At 40.8% G+C, this 22781-nt stretch overlaps 1 long non-coding RNA gene across 1 annotated transcript in view; it reads left to right on the plus strand.

Moving 5' to 3' along the window:
• The window catches only part of LOC309606261, a 93417-nt gene extending 71466 nt beyond the window's left edge, over positions 1-21951 (plus strand). Inside the window, exon 2 of the long non-coding RNA XR_014231741.1 lies at positions 1-21951. This exon is cut by the window's left edge and continues 27494 nt beyond it. This is a non-coding gene — a long non-coding RNA (uncharacterized lncRNA).
• The last annotated feature ends 830 nt before the right edge of the window (positions 21952-22781 follow it).

The following is a 22781-nucleotide window of genomic DNA, read 5'->3' on the forward strand; positions in this document are numbered from 1 at the left end:
ATATACACAAAAAGAAACAAGAAAGGGATCAAAATGTGTCACTACAAAAAATCAACTAAACAGAACAGAAAACAATAATGAAGCAAATGAGGGAAAGAAAACAAATGGCAAAATGTCAGAAGTAAGTCATTCCTTATCAATAATTACCTTAAATATAGATGGATTATACTCCCCAACCAAAAAGGCACAGATTGAAAGAATGGATTAAAACATATGATCTAACTATAGGCTGTCTATAAGAGACTCACTTTACATCTAAAGACACAAATAGATTGAAAGTGAAAGAATGGAAAAAAAAAATTCCATGTGAAGAATCACCAGCAGAGAGCTGGAGTGCCTACATTAATATCAGAAAGAATATACTTTAAATCAAAAACTGTTACAAGAGACAAAGACAATGTATGTTAATAAAAGCATCAATTTATCAGGAAAATCTAACAATTATAAGCATACATGCACCAAACATCAGATCCCCCCAATATATTAAGCAAACATTGACAGAATTGAAGAGAGAAATGGACAGCTCTACAATAATAGAGACTTCAATACCCCCACTTTCAATAATGGATAAAACAACCAGATAGAAGATCAATAAGGAAATAGAGCATGTGAAGAACACTGTAAGCCAATTAGACCTAGCAGACACATACAGAACACATCACCCAATAATAGCAGAATACATATTTTCTCAAGTGTACTTGGAACATTCTCCATGATAGATCATATGTTAGGTCACAAAACAAGTCTTAATAAAGTGAAAAACTTAAATCATACAAAGTATCTTTTCTGATCACAATGGGCTGAAGCTAAAAATGAGTAACAGGAGGAAAATTGGAAAATTCACAAGCATGTAGAAATTAAACAACATAGCCTTAAACCATCAATGGGTCAAAGAAGAAATCACAGGGAAATTAGAAAACACCTTGAAACAAATGAAACGAAAACACAACATACAAAACTTCTGGAATACTTTAAAGGGAGTGCTAAGAGGGAAATTATATCTATAAATGCATCCATTAAAAAAAATAAGATCTCAAATCAATAACTTAACTTTATGACTTAAAAAACTAGAAAAAGAGCAATCTAAACCTAAAGCAAACAGAAGGAAGCAATTGATAAAAATTGGAACAGAGATAAATAAAATAGAGCCAAGAAAAACCATAGAGAAATTTAATGAAACCAAGAGTTGTTTCTTTGAAAAGGTCAACAAAATTGACAAACCTTTAGTTAGACTGACTAAGAACAGAAGAGAGGATACTCAAATAGCTAAAATCAGGAATGAAAGGGGGCTACTACTACTAACTTTACAGAAATAAAAAAGATTTTAAGAGAATGCTATGAACATTCGTACACCAACAAGTTGGGTAATCTAGATGAAATGGACAAATTCCAAGAAACACAATCTACTAACAATGATTCTTGAAGAAATATAAAATACGACTAGTAAGGTGATTGAATTAGTAATTAAAAACCTCTGAACAAAGAAAAGCCCGAAGAATGGCTTCACTGGTAAATTCTACCAAACATGTAGAGAAGAATGACCACCAATCCTCAAACTCTTCCAAAAAACTGAAGAGGAGGGCACACGTTTTAGCTCTTTCTATGAGGCCAGTATTAACTTGATACCAGAGCCAGACAGAGACAATACAGTAAAAGAAAACTACAGACCAATATCCCTCATGAATATTGCTGGAAAAATCCTCAAGAAAATACTAGCAAACCAGATTCAGCAGCATATTAAAAGGATTATACAATATGACCAAGTGAGTTTTATTTCTGGAATGCAAGGCTGTTTCAACATAAGGTAATTAATCAATGTAATATATCACAGTAATAGAATAAAGAAATAAAACACATAATCACCTCAATTGATGCAGAAGACCATTTGACAATATTCAATACCCTTTCATGGTAAAAAAATACTCCATAAACTAAGAATAGAAGGAAACTTCCTCAAGGTGTTAAGGCCACCTATGAAAAACCAACAGCTAGTATACTCAATGGTGAAAGTGATAATTTTTAAAAAAAATCAGGAACAAGACATGAATACCTGCTTTCATCACTTCTACTCAACACAGTATTGGAAGTTAGAGCAATTAGGCAAGAAAAAGAAACAAAAGGCATCTAAATTAGAACGGAAGACATAGAAGTATTTCTGTTTGCAGGTGATATGATTTTTATATATAGAAAACCCTAAGATTCCCCCCACACAAAAAACTGTTAGAGCTAATAAACACATTCAACAAACAGTGGGATACAAAATCAAGATACAGAAATCAGTTGCCTTTTTATACACTAGCAATGAGCAATTTGAAAAGGAAATCAGGAAAACAATTCCATTTACAATCACATCTAAAGTACATAAAATACATAGGAATAAATTTAATTGAGGAAGCAAAAGACTTGTAAACTTGAAAATTAAAAAACATTACGGAAAACAATGAAAGAAGATATAAATAGGTAAAGAGGCAGCCTGTATTCATGAATTGGAAGATGTAATATTGTTCAGATGACAATAGTACCCAAAGTGACCTTCAAATTTATGGCAATCCCTATCAAAATCCCAACAATATGTTCTGCAGAGATAGAAAAATTCATCTCAAAATTCATATGGACTATCAAGAGACCCCAGGTAGCCAAAACAATCTTGAAAAAAAAGAACAAATTTGGAGGAACATTTAATGGGGAAAGGACAGTTCTCAGTACAACTGGTACTGAGAGAATTAGATATCTACAGGCAAAAGATGAAGTTGGATCCATCCCTAACACCACATACAAACATTAACTCAAAATGGAATAAAGACCTAAACATAAGAACTGAAACTATGAAGCTATGAAATACAGGGGAAAACTTCAGGACATTGAATTTGACAATGATTTTTTGGGTGTGACAGCAAAAGCACAGATAACAAAAGGAAAAGAGATAAATTCGAATTCATAAAAATTAACTTTGGGGCATCAAGGGACACTGTCAAGAGAGTGCAAAAGCAGACCACAGAATGGAAGAAAATATTTGGAAATTGTATATTTGATAAGAGATAATATCTAGAATATATAAAGAGCTCCTACAACTCAATAATGACAGCAAAACACCCAATTCAAATATGGACAAAGGGCTTGAATAGATATTTCTCCAAAGAAGACATACAAAAGGTCAATGAGCACCTGAAAAGATGCTCCACACCACTAAGCATTAAGAAAATGCAAACCAAAACCAACAATTAAATTCTACTTCATATTTCTTAGGATGACTATTGTAAAAAAGGCAAAAAAGGAAAATAAGTGTTGTCGAGGATGTGGAAAAATTTGAACCCTTTTGCATTGCTGATGGGAATGTAAAATGTTGCAGCTGCTGTGGAAAACTATTCTGTGGTTTCTCAAAAAGTTAAACATAGAATTACCACATGATTCAGAAATTCCACTTCTGTGTACCCAAAGTTATTGAAAGCAGTGACCCAAACAGATACTTGTTCACCAATTTTCAATAAAACTTTATCACAGTAGTCAAAAGGCAACAACAACACAAATGTTCATTACCAGTGAATGTGTCATACATACGCACAGTGGAATTTTCAGCCTTAAAATGGAATGAAATTTTGATACATGGTACAACATGGTTGAACCTAGAAAACGTGCTAAGTGAAATAAGCTAGACATAGAGGACAAGTATTGTATGATTCCACTTACATGAGTATTTAGAACAGGCAAATTCATAGAGACAGAAAGTAGAGTAGTAGTAGTTTCTGTTTGGGATGATGAGAAAGCTCTGGAAATGAATAGTGGTGATGGTTGCACGACATCATGAATATTCTTAATCCCCTGAATTGTACATTAAAAATGATTAAAATGGTAAATTTTATGTTATGTTTATTTTACCACCAAAAATCACAAAAGAAACCATTTGCCACCACTTAAAAGACAGCAATAATGTTATATGATGAGTAGATATATTTTAACTTGTATTTTCCCAGAAACAATTGTTCATACTAAATCATCCATATTCTTTTGCTTGGTTCTACTTTATAACCAATGATATCCCAGGTCTTTGCGAGATGGCCAGCTGAGCTTTGTGGTCCATATGTGAGAGGATTCTCTTATCCCCTCCACCCCTCACTTGTCATATATACAAATCCAACATATTAATATTCACTTAAAAAATTGAGATGTAATTGACCTATAACATGATATTAGTTTCAGATGCACAACATACTGATTCAATATATGAATATATTGTGAAATGATCACCACCATAAATCTAGTTAACAGCCATCACCACATACAGTTACTGTATTTTTTTCTTGTGGTGAGAACTTTTAAGATCTGCTCTCTTAGCAACTTTGAAATGTACAATACATTATTATTAACTACAGTCATTTAAAAACATATGTGTTTATTTAGGTTTTGGAAATTAGATGTAGACAGAGCGCATATATTTATTGTGGTCGTGATTTTTAAATTTTCCTCTCTGAAAAGCTACTTAAAATTGATGATTTATTTTATAATCAATGGCGTATGTAAATAGGAGAAATATGGTGGTAACCCTAAACTTTAAATGGTGTGTGAAAATCATAAGGAAGTAATCAGTCAAGAGGGAATTAAGTGAAAGAACTTAAGTGAGGGAGACTTCTTGGTGCTAACTTCTGGGGCTGGCTGGAAAGTGGCAACACAAAATAAAGAAGGAAGGAAGGTTTACATTTTAAGAGAACAGATGAGTAGAGAGGTATCAAGACATAAATATGTCAGTCTCCATTCTAAGACCTTTATATATGTATGTTCACCCATAAACCTCATGACAAGCCTAAGAGGTGGATTTTACTATTAACCACACTTTACAGATGAAGAAATTCAGGCACAGAATAAGTAATCCCTGCAAGGTCACAGCGCTAGTAATTGACACAGCTATGATTTGAACCCTCTCACCACCGCTAGCTCTGCCTGCTCTTGCTCCTGGTGAGAGAGGAATCCTTGAAAAAGGAAATAAGTATTTACTGAACATTTAGAACTATTAGCAAGCGAATTTGTAATGGTTGAACACCATTATATGGTTGACTGTTGGCCAAGGAGTACGTGAGAAAGGACCTTCCTGTAACTGGTGAGTAGGCTGATTCTTGAGGGTGTATTTTGATTTCTGTATGGTGGAAGCACGGTTGGACTTAGACCTGTAGTGGGTGAAGATACCTCCCTGTGTGTGGGAAAGGGTCTCTCCAGGTGGAGTGAGTCACAGTGTGTTTTGAGTGTGGGGATATGAGAATGGCTTGGATAGGCAGTGTTTACTAGGTAGTCATAGCTAAATGATTAGGTGCTTGCTTTCATGACCTCCATTTTCAAATAAGAAAATTGAGCCTTAGAAAAACAGAGTAACTCTCCCACAGCTGGGACCCCAATACAGGCCTGTCTGACTTGATCCCCTGAGCTCTGAACTAAAGAGTTAGGGAAGCCTGCATCCTCAGCCAGACACATTTCTGGAGCTTTTCTCTAAAAAGCTTGGCAAGCTTTGTGTTATGTTTTTGTAAGGGAGGCGATGTCTTGTTCTTTTATGTGCTGATTAATGCTTCAGAGCCATTCCAAAGGGAGGTCTCCAGGGATACAGGACTTCCTGTGTTACCCACAAGCTTGATATGTATATCTTTTATGTCTTCATATAATTGGCTGATAAAAATGTTGAACAAGAGATGACCAGAACTGGGCGGCATTTCAGAATAATCTCAAAAGACTGACATTATGGGCCAAAATCAGTAAGATGAAATTCAACTGGGTAAAATGTCCAGGCCTCACTTAAGGTTAAAAATAAATTATATAAATACAAGGTGGTACAGAACTGGTTTGAAAAAGCTTGGTTGACTGCTCTTAAGATAAGACCACATTGTGAAATAATGAATCAAAGAGGGTGGATTCTTAGGTGGCATTAAAAGCAGGATTCATATCCAGAGCAGGGGAGATGGTACACCATTGTCTGTGGTGCTGGTCACGTGGTTTAGGTCCACCCAAAAAATCAGATTAATTCTGCATGAAGAGGGACCCTGACAACCAGAGGACTGCAGTCAAAGGGAGTGGGATGGTTAATTGTTGAGAAAACCATGACCAATGAGAAATAATTCAGGATACTTGAGGCAGAGAAGAGCCTCGATAAGAGAAGCCTTTGAGAGCAGCTAAGTTACACATTCTTCACTGGGAGCTCACTAGAAATTCTGAGGCTCTCCTGCACCAGCAAGCATAGGTATGGAGAATCCTGGGGTAAGGAAAGGATAGAGAACATCTCGTCTTATTCTAAACAAACACGTCATGCTGCATTTCAACTCTGTTGTGAGCGTCCCGTGTTGTCTTGGGGCGCGCAGTGAGTCAGTCACATCCTAGAATTACAGTGGGAAGTGGGGCCCATCCTGCGGTGTCCATTTGATGGCCCCGCCCTGAGGTCCAGATGTCAGGAGGCACTGGATTTCTAAGGGAATTAGCCCGAGGGGTAGACTGTTTAGATGCCTCTGGCTCTCCATGCTAAGACTCTCTGTAAACCTCTATGATCTGAGCTGACCACAGGTAGCTCCGGATACTTAAAGGGAGCTTTCAGAATTGAAGAGTTTCCTTTCTCTTTCAACAAAGTCTATTGTCCAGCTGTGAGAACCCAAGAAAGTCATCTTTTATACTCATTGCTGAGTAACAGCTTCTTTGTTCCAGTAGATATGATTGATTCTATAAGTGGACAGCTTAAGAGCGCCATAATTTAACGGAAATTAAAAAATACATTTGTTTAGATATTATTCCTAAATAATAAAGGAGGCAGGTAACGTGTGGTAGGGAAAGAGAGTGGTCATGGAGCTGGAAGACACTAGGGTTTAGACTACAGTGTTGGAGTTGAGCCTACATCTTAGCATTTTTAATAAAGAACTGACGATTTAATGAATAAGAGATAAACTTTTTCTAGAATCAATACTTTTGTTGCAAGGATCATTGTATAAATGATTGCAATGGCACAATAACTTCGTAGAAGTTTTCCTTAAAAATGCAGAAATGCCTTTCATTTCTCTGTTTCTTACACCTACCCCCAACCAAAGTCAAATGCTGGAAAACAGGAAGTACTTGATAAATGTCTGTTGAAAACAGAATATATTTTAAGAACTGAGCTGTTTTGTATAGACTATATGCATACTAGGAATTAAAAGAAGGTAAAAAACTATGTTTCATCTGGGCAAGTCATTATGAACTTGGGTTGAGGCATAATGGTGAGGGTTCATGCATGAATGGTTAAGAGGTCCCTGTCCTTGTTATCATTGAAATAACCTTTATATTTAGGGGATTTACATGGAAACGTTAGGTTTGTCAAGGAGCTGAATTATTCAGCTCTCCCCATCAGAGTTTAGAAAAAGTCCTCAATAGTCTATAAACTCACCTGTACCCATACCTGTCTTCCTTTCCTTTCCTTCAGCCTTGGAGGACAAGGCAGTGCTTTTTCAACCTTTCTGTGTTCTTGGCACACCTTTAAATTAAGAGACTCAAAAAAAAAAAAAGTATAACGCCAGCAAACAACTAAGGGAAATGACTACATGAGGCAAACAAAGCTTCAGTGTGTACAAAGGAATCCCCAGTTATCATGCTTTTCATTGTCTTTCTTCAGCACCAGGTTGCTGTTGCAATGTTTACTGCCCCTACTGAGCTCTCTTACATGGTCTTGAAAAGCTCTAGCATGTTCCAGGAAACACGCCACCCTTCTTTTGCACCGGCTTGTCACTGTGCTCCGTCTCTCACCTCTTATTTACAGGAAGCTGTAAGCAGCTCTCGGCCACCCTTCCAAACCTTCTCACTCAGCATTATGCCGGGCAGATATTGGCGATTACAGTGCGGATAAGCGATTGCGATACAAATAAATCTCCCACACTGATCACAGCGGTGTAGGGCACGGAGGTGAGGCATCCCTTCTTCCGCTCAGGCTAACCCATGGGCTGTGTCCTTGCCTTGTTCCCTCCTGACTCCTTTGGGACTTTGTCCTCTGTCATTTCTTTCTCCTTTATTTTCAACGCCCCCGCCTTTTGACTTCAAATCTCTCCCCCTTCTTCACTCTGTCCTCCCAGCGACCCTCTCTTTTTACTAGCTTTTGGGGAAAGTGATCTATGTTCACAGGCTCATTCTGCATAATCCATTCGTTTTCTCAAACCTCTCGCAGTCTGGCTTTTGTGTACGTTCGACTGCAATTGCTCTTCCTTGGTCACTGCTCACCTTCTCGCAACTCTTTTCTGGGCTCTTTCAGTCCTAATTTACTGGAACTCTGCAGCATCTGCTCATCCATCACTCTTTCCTCTTCAAGATCCCTCTTCCCTTGGCTCTTTTTGCGCCACGTGTCCAAACACACCTTCTCTTTCCCTCACAAATCTTCCTTCCTTCTGCCTACCCTGTAACTGGGTGCTCACGCTTGATCAGCTCCTCTTCATAGGCTAATGCTCTCCCCGGGTGATCTTATCCACCCACAAGCTTTTCATCATCGCTTATGTGTGGATGACTCTCAAGTCTAAATTTCCAGCCCAGACTTCTCTTCTAAGCTTCTAATTCAACATGTCCGAAGTGGATCCCTTCTTCCTCCTCTGAAATACACCTGGAATTTTCTATCTCACTTGGGGGCAACAGCCATAAAGTCACTCAAGATAGAAATCTGATGTTATCTTTGACTCTTCCCCCTCCGATTCAGTTATCAATTCTCACTGTTTTTCTTTTCTCAGTAGTTCTTGAACGATTTTTTTCTGGTTCATCCCAACAGCCATAGCTTTATTTCAGACCCTCATCTCTTCTGTCCAGATGGCAGAAACAGCCTCAACACTGATCCTGCTGTTTCCAGACCTCTCCCTCACCAGTTCATGCTCCACAGAGCCATGAGATTGATCTCTTTAAACCTAAACCAGGCATATCACCAAACCCAGCGACTTCTTGGACCACAGGCTCCAACCTGACCTAGAGTCTCTCCATCATCTCCCTCCCCATCTCATCTCCCACCACTTCGGACCTGACTCCTTCCCCCCCCCAGCAGTGAGCACAGCAGTACATGTGTCCTTCCCATGAAGCTCAGATCCCTCCACTCTGGTCTTCCCTGCCTTTCTCGGCTCCGATCAAAAGTTTGCTCCTTTCTCCTCCCAATCTCTTCCCTACTAGCTACTCCCAATACAATTCCCAGCCCCTCCTGCTCACCCCTCCTGTGTCCAATGAAGCAGATATTCCCAAGGGCTCAAGAAATTTTGTCTGTAGACAGATGTCACTCACCGCACTGATTTGCAAACTTTGTTTCTATAACAATAATTATTTTAAAAACGACCAAAGTAACATGATGTACGCAATTCAGAAAGCTTAGAGGAAAACATCATTCAAAGTCCCTCTAGTCCTAGAAACTCCATTATCAAAACAGTGATAGTTGGGGGCTTCCCGGTGGCGCAGTGGTTAAGAATCTGCCTGCCAATGCAGGGGACCCGGGTTGGAGCCCTGGTCCAGGAAGATCCCACGTGCCGCGGAGCAACTAAGGTCATGTGCCACAACTACTGAACCCACGTGCCACAACTACTGAAGCCCGCGTGCCTAGAGCCCATGCTCTGCAACAAGAGAAGCCACCACAATGAGAAGCCCGTGCACCACAACGAAGAGTAGCCCCCGCTCGCCGCAACTAGAGAAAGCCCACGCACAGCAACGAAGACCCAGTGCAGCCAAAAATAAATAAATAAATTTATTTAAAAAAAATAGTGATAGTGGACGGTGGTTAGGACTCTGTGCTTTCACTGCCGAGGGTGCAGGTTTGATCCCTGGTCGGGGAACTAAGATCCTGCAAGCCGTGGGGTGCAGCCAAAAAATAAAAAAATATATACAAAATAAGCAGAGATTCTAAGTCTCTGCCAAAAAAAAATAGTGATAGTGCAGATACTACTCCAGTCCCCTTTCTGTGTGTGTAGGGGCGTATGGATTTTTATAGAATAGTGGTATCATACATCTTTCTTTCAAAATATATTGAGCACTTAAACATGCTCTGAGCACAGGCCCTACCCTCATTCAGCTACAGTCTAGTTGGAGAGTCAGACATTAATCAAAGAGTCACACAAATGAACACAAAGTCTGGTTCTGTTTACATAGTTGAAGAGGATGAAGGAGAGGCACATGGAACCTTGAGGGCATAAGATAGAGACACTGACTACTCAGGAGATGAAAACGAATGAGTTAAGATCTAAGAGAAGCTAGGAGTTAACCGTCTCGGAAGGGTTGTGTATTGTCGAGCCATCTGCTGTGAATGCTTCTTTTTCTTTCATTTTTGCACTTAATAAACTGCAAGCATTTTTGTGGTTAAAATTTATTTATGACACTGAAGTACTTTAGGCATAGTATTCAATCATATGGATATATTGCAGTTTAATAAATTTCCTAACATCAGTATTTAAGTATCCTACTTTTTATTATGAATTATGCTGCAAGGAATATTTTTGCACATATATCTCTGTGTGTGTCTCTGATAATTTCCTAAGGATATTATTTCTACAAGTGGGAGTGCTGTGTCCCAGGGTGTACTTATTAAAGTTTCTGCAATTGACTGCCAAATTGCATTCTGGAAAGGCTCTCCTGATCTACTTCCCTTCCACCAGCCGTGCGGGGATGCCGGCTCTGCGTGTCCACAAGCTCTGGCACTCTTCTCTCTTTTCAATCTTGACAGATTTTAATTATTAAAAAAAATGGCATCTCACTGAAGTTTTAATTTTTTTTAACGTCTTTATGTCTTTGCTTGCCATCGAGGCTGAACTTTTAAATAGATTTCTGTGTGTGCAAATTTCTTCTGCCAATTGTCTATTTGTGTCACTGTATTGTTTTCAAATTGTCTCAGTATTTTTTTTCTCTTTAGCTCGTTGAAGGCAGAGCCACTTTTGGCCCAATCTGTTCCCTCACACATAGTCGGTACTAAAAGGAGGCTGTTTTTAAGTGACTGGTTTCTGGGGCTTCGCCAACTACCTGGCCCGAGTGAGGGTGGCAGCAGACAAGGCAGTAGACTTTATCTACTCTCTTAGATAATCACCCTGATTAGAGAACAAGATCTTCCCTCTGAATCACATGATTTGGTGACACATACAAGATTCACTTCTGCTACTACACAGCCCCATGTACCTAATCTTAAAGATCCCTAAAATATAAGGAAGAACTGAGCTCAGTGGTCTAACATGTCTCTTCAATATTATCTTCTCCTTTAAACCTCCAGCTCCCAAGAGGTCATGATGAAGCCAAGGAGAAGGGCAGTGGGCAAACACTGGATAGCTGGGCGAGGTTCCAAGCTAAGATGCTGAAATCTCTAGGGCCTATGAGTAATCAGTCTTCAGTGTCTGCGAGGCAAGGATGAGGATGGCGGAAAGGATATAAAAGCACACAATATATGCAGTGATTTGAAGATATGTGTGTTTATCCAATAAAAGAAATGATTTCAGGAGTGAGAAAATATAAAATCTGTCCTCAATTGCACTTTAAGTATAAAAGCTATAAAAACACAAATTTTTATAACTCAAATTGGATATGACATAATGGGTTAATAAAGGAACGTGATTTACTTTGCACAAGCCACTACTGCTTATAAGTTTATTCATTCATTCATTCATTCTTCGTTCATTTTACAAATATCTTTTAAGTTCCTAACAGGAGCCAGACACTGTGGTAAGTGCTGAAAGCTCAAAGGAGAACAGGACAGCCATTATCTGTCTGGAGATGAGAGAATCGGGAATATCATTGCGTCAGGATCAGGAATTAGCTCTGCTCTGGGGGGCCATCAGCTGTAGTGTGTAACATGCTGACTTCGCTTGAGTGCCTTCGTTTATCGTAACAGAGGGAGATAAGGGGTTAGAAGCATTTGTAAGAAACACTGTTAATGCCAGTGCTGGTGGTCATTCAGTAGTCATAGGAAGAGCAGGCAAAATCTTTTGGGTAAAAGGAAAGTGTAACCAGACACTGGATTTGCTCAGTGGTGTTTTAAGTTTTAAAACTATCCACTTAAGGCTTTATTGTCGAAATGTCTTCATGAAACAAATTGAAAAAAAAACCACTTTGTTATCTTGAGTCTAAAGCTCTCTCACTTTAATTTCCCTTTTTTTATTGAGTGAGTCCTACTATAATGCCTTATTATAGAAGGCAAGTTTTCCTGGGATTCTACTTTGAACGACGGGACAGCCTGCATTTGAGGTCTATCTCTTGCTCTGTGTGGCCAAGTGTCAAGGAATGCCAATGACCAGAAGCTGCAGGGAAGCAGATTTTGGTTCAACATAAGGAAGAAGAATTTTGTTAAGGAAGAAAACCAGAAAGGATTACCATTTCTTTCAGAATGGTAATGAGTTGTCTCTATACTAATAGCAATGATGATAAAGATAAGGATGATAGTTTGGGATTAGCAGATGCAAACTGTTATATAGAGAATGGATAAACAACAAGGTCCTAATGTATAACACAGCGAACTATATTCAATATCCTGGGATAAACCATAATGAAAAAGAATATATATATGTATAACTGAGTCACTTTGCTGTACAGCAGAAATTAACACAACATTGTAAATCAACTATACTTCAATTTTAAAAAACAGCAAATAAAAAAATCATATTAAAAAAAAGAGATGAGGACGATAGCTACAGCAATGACACTTTCTGTCCACGTACTACGTTCCCATGTGCTGCGCTACAAATTTTGCATGCATTGTTTCATTTAATCTCAAAAATACCCAAGACCTGTTACGATCCATATACATATATAGATGATAAAAGTGAAGATGAGCTAGGCTGAACTACTGACCCAAAGTCACAAAGTTAGAAAGGGACAGCACCAGGCTCTGAACACCTGCTTTGGAGCCCCAGCTCCAAAGCCTCTGTTCTCAATTATTAGGCTGCTTGGTCAGGTGTTCATCACTGGAGGTGTTCAAGCATAAATTGGATTATTGCATGAATGAAACTATAAGGAGAGGATTCAAACTTCAGATGAGAATGGGGGTCACTGGGCTGGGTAACAGCTAAGTCACTAATTTCTAAGCACTTTTGGTAATGGATCCTGTTGAGAATTTGACAACAGTCTGTGGGCTTTCTCCTTAGAAAAATCCATGTGTGCACACAGAGGCAAACCGTCACAACACAACATTTTGGAGAGTGGGGATGCTCAGGAATCCCTTGGCACCATCTGTGGGCCCTGGGTAGAAAGTCCTTGATCAAAAGACACTTTTGCTCTGGGACATGCTTTTGGAGGTGAATTTCCCTCCAAGTTCTAACTACAGGTGTGGCGATGGTGCCACCACCATATGGCTCTAATAGGAAAAAGCAAAACAAAACACCGAGGTAAAACAGAGAAGCCCTTTTGACACGTTTCTCAAAGCAGGCTTTATGTGCCATTGGAAATCTCTCCCTTGGCTGTTACAACTTCAGGTGCATTCTGAATGACTCAGAAATAGAGACGCAAACCATATGTAAAGCCTCTCCTCATATTATTATTTATGGGGCACAAGAGCCTGTACCTCCCCAGCAAGCCCCATTGCCCATAAAGATGGGAAGTAAAGCCTGGGGAGGAGGGGCGAGATCGTGGAGGGAAAGTGTCTTGGAAGGAAATATTTTTATGTGTTGTTGATTTCTGGTTCCTGCCTTGCCTCGCAGCGCATGTGTTTCCAATCTGGAATGAGCTCCTGAGCTTAATATCTAGAGAGAGGCCATCAGGCCCAGGGCCCCTCCTCTACCGCTCCACTCCCTGCTCCCCGCCTGCGCTCCAGCGGATGGGAGCTCTGGTTCTCCGGGTCTGGAAGACATTCCTCAGCTGGCCCGGGCTCTCCGAGTCTGGCACCCGCCTCAAAAACACATACGCATGTGTGTGAGCACGTGTGCATCGTATGGGGTTTCATTCTCATTTAAACCTTCTCGTTTGGACGTTTGGATTGCAGAAGTTTCCGGGGGATTATGGATGCGTGTTAGGGCCTTCTGGGTCCCCTGGGGAAGGTTACAGTGTTTTTCCTCTCCTCCCACCAGCTCTGCTATTTTAACGCACTGTTAACATGCTGAATTGCTTTCGCACCGTCCTCGGAACGGACCTTTCTGCACAGGTTCCTGACGATTTCTTTGTGAGGCTCTGCAGGTAGGCAGGTTTGCAGAGCAGGAGAGAGGCCAGAGGATGTTCAGCAAACATGTTTTTGTGTGGCTGTAGCCCTTGTTTCTGCTCTGCTTTGACTCGGGCCCTCTAACTTGTCTTCGAGCCATTGGTGAAAGCCTCCCAGTTCCTTTCTCTGCCTCTACTTTTCTTCTCATTCAATTCATCCACCCTGCTGGTTGCCCAGCAACCTTTGTCAATCGCAAAAAATGTCATCATATAGCTTAAAAGCCTCCAGCGCCCCCTGACATTTTCTTATAAACAATAATCCCAATAACTTCTACCAGTTGTGGGCTCTTACTCTGTGCCAGGCACCTAGCCAAGCGTTTTTCGCACAGGACTCCCGATAGCTTCCAAACCACCTAACCAAGTGGGGCTTACTGTTCTCACTTCACCGATGAGAAGCTTGAGAGTCTGTACCCAAGGTCACACAGCTGGCGAGCACTGACATTGTGCAAAGTTGTGCAGCTCATACCTGTGCAGGGGCGCCAGGTGGCTGGTCAACCTCGCCAGGCCTCTGCTTGCCAAGCCCTTTGCCTCAAGAAGCCCCTTTTCTGATTCACTCTGTATTTAGGGGGCAAGTTTCATCCTTCAGGTCTTAACCAACTACCTCCTGTGATTGCTGCCTTCTGGGCTAGTCCATTTGCTGCTGGTGCTGGTAGGGATACAGAGATAATCAAATAAGGCTCCTAAGCTCAGAAATGCACAGTTCTGTTGGGGAGATGGTACAGTGATGGCAGATGGCCAGTGGATAATTCCACTCCCATGGGCTAAGTGTAAAGGTAGGACTATACACAACACACTCTGGGAACGCAGAGGAAAACCGTCTTATCCACCTTGGTTAGGGAGCAGAACACCATGAAGAAGTCCAGGAAGGCTTCCTGGAGGAAGATGATGTCTGAGAAGTCGTAACAGCGAGGCCCAGTTGGCCAGATGGAGGTGGAGGCAGAGGAGAAGAAGGAATGCCAGCGGTAGGAACACGAGCACAGAACGAAAGTGTGAGGAACAACATGTTTTGGAAAACCCCTTTGTGAGTGAATTTGCAGTGGAGAAACTTTAAATCTTAAGGGAAGATGCAGTTGGAGACCTAAGTCAGGGTAAACCTATGAAAGCACTTTACAAAAAATTTCCCATTCTCTAAAATAAGGGTAGAGCTTCCACACAACTTAAATTATCCTGACGGCACCTGGTTCCTCTAGCCAGGTCCCAGGGGTGCGGGGAGGCTGGGGTGCTTTGGGGGAAAGAGCTTTGAGGCACCTGTACTGAGCTGCACATCATTTGGGGGCAGGTTTTCTTACACTTCCTCCCAAGTGTCTGGGACTTTTTTTTGTCTTCACTCTGCTCTCTATTCGCTTGGTGCCAAAGCCCACCCTGTTGCTTGCCCATCACACCCACCTCTGCTCCAGTTTCACTCCAAGCTCCACTGGCTAGGGAATTCTAAGGTCCCCTCCACTTCCTTATCCCCTGGGCTTCAGTGTATGAAATCTACTCTCATTACACATCGTTTCCCTTCTGTTCTTGAACTATTTAAAAATGTATCCAGGGACTTCCCTGGTAGCTCAGTGGTTAAGAATCCGCCTACTAACGCAGGGGACACGGGTTCGATCCCTGGTCCGGGAAGATCCCACATGCCGCGGGGCAACTAAGCCCGTGCACCACAACTACTGAGCCTGCGTGCCACAACTACTGAAGCCCGTGCACCTAGAACCTGTGCTCTGCAACAAGAAAAGACACTGCAATGAGAAGCCCGTGCACGGCAACGAAGAGTAGCCTCCACTTGCCGCTACTAGAGAAAGCCCACACGCAGCAATGAAGACCCGATGCAGCCAAAAATTAAAATTATTTAATTAATTTAAAAAAATGTATCCAAAGTGATGCCTGCATAGAGTCAAACAGTGTGACAGGGATGATAAAGTGTTTCAAGCCCCACCTTCTCTCATTTATATATAAGTTGCGTCGTTTGCAACTCTCAGCTTTTTCATTAGGTATTGATAGTCATGTTTCCGAGTAATGTGCTATTATTTATTGTTGTTGTGTTTTCATTTAAGACATCACATGTTGGCCTCTTACCATAGTAGATGAGAATTTTAGTTTTATCACAGTCTGCCCCTGCAACACATACATAGTTTTCCTTCCTATATTCCATAATTCACAATTTTGGTTAAACCAGTACTACACTTTTACAGGATTATGGTTATATAAATATTAATAATTGAGCCACAAACTGTAACAATTACATTACTTTCTTTTATAAAACTTTTTTTATGGAGTCATTTTTCTTCACTAAAATTTCTATGAATCTATCAAACTTAGGCCTCCAACTCTTAGAGCATTGTAAAAGCTCTCTCCACAGGGTCAGAAGCACCAGGCAGATCATTGGTCTCCCCGCCCCTCTCAGGCCCCTTCCTGTGCCTGCCCCGCCTCCTCCTGCTGGGATCTGCACTGACTCCTCTCCAGGCCTGCTGTCTGGCAGTCCCTGGGTCCTCCTTCCTCCGTCCCCACCGTCCCGCTCTCTTCTGACTTAGACCCCCTATTCCCTGAATATTGCATCTTCTTTCTTGCTTTATTTTCTCCTTCCTCCACTATGGTTGGTGAAGCAGTGGCTTCTTGAGAAGGGTACATGGGCGATAAAGAGTACATGGGAGGTAAAATTTTGAAAACATCTTTATTCTACTCTCACACTTGACTGAGTTTGACTGGCTTTAGAATTCTGGGTTGGGAACGATTTCTGCACATACTTTGGAAGGCATTGTTCCATTGTATTTTAGCTTTCTATTGTTGCTCTTGGAAAGTCCAAAGCAATTCTGATTCCTGATTCTTTATATACTAATTTTTTCTCTCCAGTATATGTGTTACTTTTTTTTTTCTCTTTCTAGAGGTTTTTAGGGTCTTCTCATTATCTGGCCCTTTCTGAAATTTCACAATGATATGTCTTACATGGATTTTTTTTCATACTTGGTGGACTCCTTCAGTCTAGAAACTCACTTTGGTTTTGGGAAATTTTCTTGTATTATTTCTTTAATTACTTCCTCCCTTAGATCTTATATGTTCCCCTCAATTGGAAATTGAATATAGGACTCTCTGGATTTGTCCTCTAATTTCTCACTTTTCCTCTCCTAGCTTCCATTCTTTACTTTTGGTTCTGGGAAATTTCCTGAACTTTAACTTCCTCTCCATCCAATTGCTTTTTTGTATTTTTAATTTTCACTAACACTTTGAATCCCCAAGAGCTCTTTCTGCTTCTCTGAATGTGACTTTCTTCCAATAGCATCCTGTTCTTGAATGTGGTATCTTCTCATCTGTCTGAGAATGTTAATACCTTGTTTTGTTAAAAAAGTGTTGCCTGGAAATAGAGACACAGATGTAGAGAACAAACGTATGGACACCAAGGGGAGAAGTGGGGGTGGGGTGGTGGTGGTGGGATGAACTGGGAGATTGGGATTGACATGTATACACTGATATGTATAAAATAGATAACTAATAAGAACCTGTTGTATAAAAAAATAAATTAATTAAATTAAATTTAAAAAAATGTTTCATTGGGATATAGCCTTTCCCATTCAAAAAAAAAAAAAAATGTTGCCTGCTCCCTCCATTGTCTATCTGTCTGTCTCTCTGTGAATACAACTTTTCTGCTTAATTCCTGTCCTCATGTTAGAGGCTTTCATAAAATGTTTAGTGAACTCAGCTGTCTTTGCTTATTTAAGAGTGAGACACTACAAAGCTTTTGGAAGTTCTAGGGTGGGGCCTCAGCTTGATGAGGGGGGAGTTTCATTGTAACATTCTTTTGCTGGGAAGGAGGAGAGACCCACAGTCTTCAGTATTGTAGGCTTTTTCTTTTATTCAGAGAGGACTCTTCCAGTCTCCTGACTAGAAAGGCACAGGCCTGTCTTGCAGGGTTCTGGTGTGTCAGGGGGCACAAGAGTGGGGGGCCTCCCTGTTCAGTTTGTAGACCTTCACATCATCCCTCTGTTTCCACAGAGCTCGCTGGCTCTGCCCTCTGCCACATGTGGTGTCCCCAAGTCCAGAACCTCCCTGTTGCAATCCTTGCTTCTGGTGTTGGGGAGAGAGTCATATGGTATCTACAGGGTTGGAAAGGGGCCGGGGGTGGGTCTAACTCCTCCTAATATAGACTTTCTCTTTTCTCAACCTCCAAATAACCTCATCCACCAACTTCTGAGCCTTTCTGAGGTTCTGTGTTCCAACTGGGCTCCTTGCTATCTCTCCCTCTGCGGTCACTCACTTTTTTTTTTTTTGCCCCTCTGGTAGGTCAGTTCCTGTTCATCCATCCACTTCCTATCTTCCAACGTTTTGTTGATGTCTGTCCGCTGCTGTTGTCTCTCTCATTCTCTGTGTCTCCTTATGATTTCATAATTTTACCTTCATTTTATTAGCATTTTAGAAGAGAATATAGGTTAGTGATTGTGTTCACTTTGCCATATCAAAGTAATATTTTACCTTCCTTTTCCTTTCCTGATCTTTAATCCCTCTTTTTAAAATTATTTACAATAGTAGAGAATGCAATTTGAATATGTTGGTACTAAAAAGCTTGTGTTGGGACTTCCCTGGTGGCGCATTGGTTAAGAATCCGCCTGCCAATGCAAGGGACATGGGTTCGAGCCCTGGTCCGGGAAGATCCCACATGCTGCGGAGCAACTAAGCCCGTGTGCCACAACTACCGAGCCTGCACTCTACAGCCCGTGAGACACAACTACTGAGCCCATGTGCCACAACTACTGAAGCCTGTGCGCCTAAAACCTGTGCTCTGCAACAAGAGGAACCACTGCAATGAGAAGCCCATGCCCAGCAACAAAGAATAGACCCTGCTCACTGCAACTAGAGAAAGCCCACGTGCAGCAACTAAGACCCAACGCAGCCAAAAAAAAAAAAACTGTGAGTAAAGGAAAGTTGCCAGTAGGTTTTGGTGTCTGAAATAAGTCCAAGGGAGTAAGAATTCTCATTCCCCAAAGGAGGCAGTATGATCTCTTGAAGCACGACACTGGATGGTGGTCAGGAGACTTGAGTTCTTCCAATTTTAATTCTCCCACTAGATAGCTGTGCAACCTTGGGCGGATTAGTTCTCCTCTCTGGGACTCAGTTTCCCCCAGAAGAAGAGTGTTCTTGTTCTTTATTACTAAGTCCCTGAGACTGAGCACTCACCTAAGGAAGAGCAGTTGTTGGCAAGGAATCGTGCATGAAGGCAAACACCCATAAAAGGGTCCACGTTCCAATGAAGTCCTTACATTTTTATTAAGTTTTCTCTATGTATTCTCAAAGAATCTTCTTAATTTAGGGGAAAATATTTTTTTCCCACTGTCTCTGAGATACTCTCCCCGTTCCCTGAAGCTTTGGTGCCAGCTGACTTCCAGGCGAAAGAACCTGCCTTTTCTCAAATAAGAAGACATTCCTAAAAATAGAGTAAGTTCTTTCTCTAGGAAGAATTTCAGTGAATCATGCTCCTCAACCCCCGTTTAGTGATATATTTATTTGTGCACTTGGATGTTCAATGCCTGCTTTCTCTGCTAGATCTTAAGTTCCATGAGGGCAGGGACCTGGTGTGTCTTGTTTCTTCCTATACCTGTTGTTCCTTGCCCAGGGCCTGACACATGATGGGCGATTTAATGAATAAATTGGATAATAACAATTCAGAGATTCTAAAATCACCCATTCCCTAGAGAAAGGGACTCCCGACACAGCAGGGAATTTAATTGTAGATGTGCTCTTATCTTCAGATGAGGGAAGGTGTGGAAGAGCAACTTTTTATGGTGGATAAAGAAGAGAAATAGGGATTTTATTTGAAACCAATGAGGAGTGCTCTGGAGATTTTGAAGGAAGTTGGAGTTAATTCATTCTGTTTGCTTTTGGCCCAGAATATGACCCTTGTATGATTACTGATTTGGGAGTGGTATAAAAAGAATAGAAAGGTTACTGTATCCTTAGTGTATTACATGTATTGTTTTAGTTAATTCTCTCAGCAACACAGGAATGTAGGTATTATTATCCTGATTTTACAGATAAGAAAACTGAAGCACAGAAAATTTATATAAATTGCTCACAAATACAGGTGGTAATGTTAGAGGTAGGTTTTAAACTCAGAGAGTCCAACTTCTTAGCATCTTAAAAAGATTAAAGATAAGGAAGAATTCTTATATTTATCCTCATTTTTACTATTTCCAACACTCTTCATTTGTTTGTGTAGATCCAAATTTCCATTTGGTGTCATATTCTTTCTACCTGAAGAAATTCCTGTCACATTTCTTTTAGTGTAGGACTGGTGGCAATGAACTCTCTCAGCTTTTTTTGTGTGTCCGAAAACATATTTTTTAAAATTCATTTTTGAAAGGTGTTTTCACTGAATATAGAAATCTGGACTGATGTTTTTTCTTTTAGTGCTTTAAAGGTGTCTTTCTATTGTCTTGTAGCCTGCACGGTTTCTGACTAGAAGTCTGTGATAATTCTTATCTTTATTTCTTTACAGGTAATGTATCCTTTTTCTCTGGCTGCCTTCAAAATTTTCTTTTTATCTTTGGTTTAAAGCAGGTTAACTATGATATGTCTGTTTGTGAGTGTGTGTATGTATGTGTTTTAATCCTGTTTGTGATTCTTTGAGCTTCTTGGATCTGTGGTTTGTTATCTTTCGTTAATTTTGGAAAATTCTTAGCTATTAGTTCTTCAAATACCTCTTCTGTCCTGTTCTCTCCCTTTAACTTCTGGAACTCCAATTGCACATATGTTAGACCATTTGCTATTATCTCACAGCTCCTGGGATGCTCTCTTTTGTTGTTTTCTGCTCTTTTTGGGGTCTCCATTTCAACCACTTGGGAGGGGAATTGCCTATTCCTTTGAAGTTCCCCCAAGACCCTCCTCTCTTCTTTCCAAATCAATTTCTTGTCTACCAGAAAGTGTATTATCAAACATTACCTCTTCATTTGGTGACAACTGAATTACTCCATTTTGTGTGATGCAATAACAGGAAATTACGTGGATATAGACAGAAACTCTGATTTATCCATGTAGATTTGGTCCACACAACAAGCTGAGAAGCAGACATAGAGAATCTAAGTAATGTGGCCAAGGTCACACAGCTGGTAAGTGGTGGAGTCAGGCTGACTGGGTCCAGAGACCCACGCATATACTCACTGGTTTATGGTGCTTCTCTAAAGTCGCTCAGCTAGAATTGTGAGAAACAGACCCAAGTGTGTACCTTCCATTTCTAAATACCAAGTGCTTTCCACCATGTTAGACTGGAAAGATCAGTTCGGATGAGGGAGTTGACCTGAAGGAACTCTTGTGCTTTTGGCCTTGGGGGGTGGGTGTGTAGAAGGATAATGAGATCTGACATGCCTCTTTTACCAAATTAGACTCTACTCAGTGGGAGCTAATTGTCCAGGAATCTTGTCTTTCTTCCCTTACAGAGATCTCTTTCCAGGACAAAATCTGTTCCCAGCTGTTTTCTCAGCCTCAGAACTGAGGTGAAGGGACCACCACTGGTGGAAAGTCCCTCTCTGACTTTAGTAGCCCATTTCTGAGGAAGGGCAGAAGGCCACACTACATGTGCAGGGCACCACAATTGTTATCAGCTCCAGAAATTGCCCAACTCTGAGAGTGCTGACAAGGGCAGGTGGTTCTGCAAGATGGTGCTTTTTAACAGCAGACATGGCCAGGGAAAGAAGCAGCCTACGGAAGCAGCTGTGATGTCTCAGGGGCTCAAGTCGCTCCAAGGCATTTCCAAGAACAGAGAGCCTAGGTCCTCTGGGTGCTGCTGGTCTTTGCAAACGTCGGTAAGCAGTGTTCATGGATTTCTAAACTCCTCAAAGCCCAGGGAATAAATATTAGAAAAAGCCACAACAGTTTAGGCAGCGTATGCCATAGAACGTCAAGCTGGTAAGGGAATGTAGGGAAGCCACTAGGGTGGAGATGGGCTCCAGTGATTTGTTAGCTGTCTAGTTACCTACATCGATGCTCTACTAGGAATATGTGAAGATAAGATAGATATAAAAATGGACATTTATGATGAAGAAAACAGTGTAATACACCTTAAAATAATCACAGAAATAGTTATCAAGTATTTACTGTAGAAAAGATATGATTCCAACCATTTTGTAGGCTCAAAGATTTTTCAGATATTATCTCTGGCTCCTAGAAACATGAGCCTAACTGGAGAAAGAAGATGTACACATAAAAAGCTAGTCCTATATGACAGCATATGGGAGAGGCAACATGAAATATTTATCCTAATATAGTCATGCTTGGTTTCAAATCTTTTATTCATCCTGTGGTTTTAGCTAACTACCTGAGCCACATTTTCCTTACTTTTAAAGTGGGAATACTGCCATCACCTCATACAACTACTAAGTATTAAATGAGGAAAAACATGTAAAACACCTAGGTTGGCCTTAGGCATGTATTCAGACCTTAATGGTTGTTGGATCTAAATGTAATAAGTGGTTGTACTAGTTTGCTAGGGCTGCTGTAACAAGGTGTACAGACTGGGTGGCTTAAACAACAGAAATGTATCCTCTCACTGCTCTGGAGGCCAGAAGTCCAAGGTCAAGGTGTTGGCAGTGTTGGTTCCTTCTGAGGGCTGTGAGGAAGACATGCTCCATGCTTTTCTCTCAGCCTCTTGTGGTTTTCTAGCCATCTTCGGTGTTCCTTGGCTGGTAGACACATCACCCAAA

This window comes from Balaenoptera borealis, assembly GCF_965194805.1.
Source record: "Balaenoptera borealis genome assembly, chromosome: 11".
NCBI classification, from domain to species: domain Eukaryota; kingdom Metazoa; phylum Chordata; class Mammalia; order Artiodactyla; family Balaenopteridae; genus Balaenoptera; species Balaenoptera borealis.